The sequence below is a fragment of the Arachis hypogaea genome, chromosome 19, assembly GCF_003086295.3.
Source record: "Arachis hypogaea cultivar Tifrunner chromosome 19, arahy.Tifrunner.gnm2.J5K5, whole genome shotgun sequence".
Lineage (NCBI taxonomy): Eukaryota > Viridiplantae > Streptophyta > Magnoliopsida > Fabales > Fabaceae > Arachis > Arachis hypogaea.
This window is the reverse complement of record NC_092054.1, coordinates 51,526,854-51,529,240: the sequence shown is the minus strand read 5'-3', so window position 1 is coordinate 51,529,240 and position 2,387 is coordinate 51,526,854. Positions and strand designations below refer to the sequence as shown.

The 2,387-nt window shown below is 41.3% G+C and overlaps 1 non-coding gene across 1 annotated transcript; it reads right to left on the bottom strand.

The window, feature by feature from the left end:
* Window positions 1–1,761: 1,761 nt before the first annotated feature.
* On the bottom strand, window positions 1,762–1,865 carry LOC112780551 (small nucleolar RNA R71). The gene has a single exon (XR_003191378.1). It is a non-coding gene; the product is annotated as a small nucleolar RNA R71 (small nucleolar RNA).
* Between the last annotated feature and the right edge of the window lie 522 nt (window positions 1,866–2,387).

Genomic DNA, 2,387 nt, shown 5'->3' with positions numbered 1-2,387 from the left:
CCTAGGATTCTAACTAATAAAGGATCATGCAACAAACGAAGAAAAATAGCAGAAAACCGGAACATAACATAGACAAAGAGGAGAGGAATAAAAAATGAAAGGAACTCAACCACCTTAGTTATCCTAGCAGTCGTTTATTCTTCAGGTTGTGCTCCTCAGTGAAGATGATTCGCCTCCCTTTTGGTGCCATAAGAATAAACAGAAAACTTCTAAGCGAAGCGTCAACACCAAACTTAAAGGTTTGCTTGTCCTCAAGCAAAGAAGAACTGAAAATAGAAAGAAACAAATATTATACTGAAATAAGAACAAAAGGATAAAAGAACAAGAGAGATTTAGGATTTGGGAGAGAGAATAAAAAAAAATTAAAAACTGGCGGTGAACTAGTAGAGGTATGAGGCGCAACCGGCGCGGACGCGTGAGTCACGCAATCGCGCGATTGGCGCGCTGTTGAAGTGACACGAACGCGTGGGGATGCGATCGCGTGGTTGGCCGATATTGAAAAAAATGACGCGGACGCGTGGGGTACGCGTTCGCGTGACCAAATTTGTGCTTTTAGCACACTTCATGCCCCAAGTCAGCACAACTCTCTGCCCAAACACTCTTTTACGTCGATTCTGCAGGTCACGCGTTCGAGTGAGTGACGCGGACGCGTGGGGGCAGTTTTCTCACATGACGCGGGCGCGTCATCGACGCGGTCGCGTGGAACAATTTGTGCCAAAGGCACTATTCCAGCGCCACTCCCTCGCAACTCTCTGTCAAATTTATTTTTTCACACGCACCCACCTGACTGACGCGTACGCGTCAGCGACGCGTGCACGTCGTGTGCTCTTTTTTTTTTTTGGAATATAGCTTGAGGTGTTCGGTTCCTGTTATAAAATAGCTGCATTATCAGAAAATTAGTAAGAACTTAATAAAAATCAACTAAGTAAAAACTACTATTACGAAAAACAACTAAGAATGAAAAAGAACGATCATAGCACGGTGGGTTGTCTCCCACCAAGCTTAAAATAGCACTAATATTTTTTTTTACTTTCTGAAATTAAGTTTGGTGTCACTCAGTTAATTTTATTTCAATTTTTCTGTTTATTTTTTCTTTTAAATTTTCGAATTTTTTTAGTTATTTATTTAGTATTCTTATTTTATTATTTTACACAGGTTACCTCACAGGGACTTCTCTGCACTCTGACGTAGAGAGTCCCAGTTTTTCTTGTTTTCTGCTTGTGTATGCGCAGGAATAGAGACAAGAAACATCTCTTAGACTTTGATCCTGAACCTGAAAGAACTTTCAGGCGACGTTTACAACAAGCAAGACTTTGCAAGGCTGTAAAATCCACTATGGCAAATAATAATGCTAATGCCAATGTGGTAAATCCGAATGGGGATGATCAGCAGAGAAGAGTGCTTGGCTCTTATTCTGCCCCTACTGTGGATCTCTATGGAAAAAGCATTGTGGTGCCTCCTATAACTGCAAACAACTTTGATTTGAAGCCACAATTGGTCACCCTGGTGCAACAAAACTGCCAGTATCATGGACTTCCTCATGAAGATCCAAATCAATTTATTTCTGATTTTCTGCAGATATGTGATACTGTGAAGACAAATGGAGTAAACCCAGAGGTGTACAAACTCATGCTTTTCCCATTTTCTCTGAGGGATAAAGCAAAGCTATGGCTAGATTCCCAACCAAAAGAGAGTTTGAATACTTGGGAAAAGGTTGTTACAGAGTTTCTCACTAAATTTTTCCCACCAAAGAAGCTGACTAAGCTTAGGTTGGAGGTTCAGACCTTCAAGCAAAAGGATGGTGAAACTCTTTATGAAGCTTGGGAGAGATACAAGCTACTGACTAGGCAATGCCCTCCTGACATGTTCTCCAAATGGACCCAACTGGATATCTTTTATGAAGGCTTAGGAGAGATGTCAAAGATGAGCCTAGACACTTCTGCAGGCGGTTCATTGCACAAGAAGAAGACACCAGAGGAGACTATTGAGCTGATTGAACTGGTTGCAAGCAACCAATATTTATACACATCTAACAGGAATCCTGTGAACTCTGAGGCCGCTCAAAAGAGAGGTGTGTTGGAAGTAGAAGCTGTTAATGCTCTTCTTGCTCAGAACAAGCTTATGTCTCAGCAGATAAATCTACTTACTCAATAGATGGGTGGCATGCAAGTCTCAGCTATCAACATTCAAAATCCACCCCAAGATACCTCCTATGACATGACAAGTAACTTTATGCAAAATGATAATTATGATTATGCTCAACCCTCTTCTGAACAGGTGAATTACATGGGGAGTGGTCCTAGAAATCCCAACAATGATCCATATTCTAAGACATACAATCAGGGGTGGAGGAATCACCTAAATTTTGGGTGGAGAGATCAACCTCA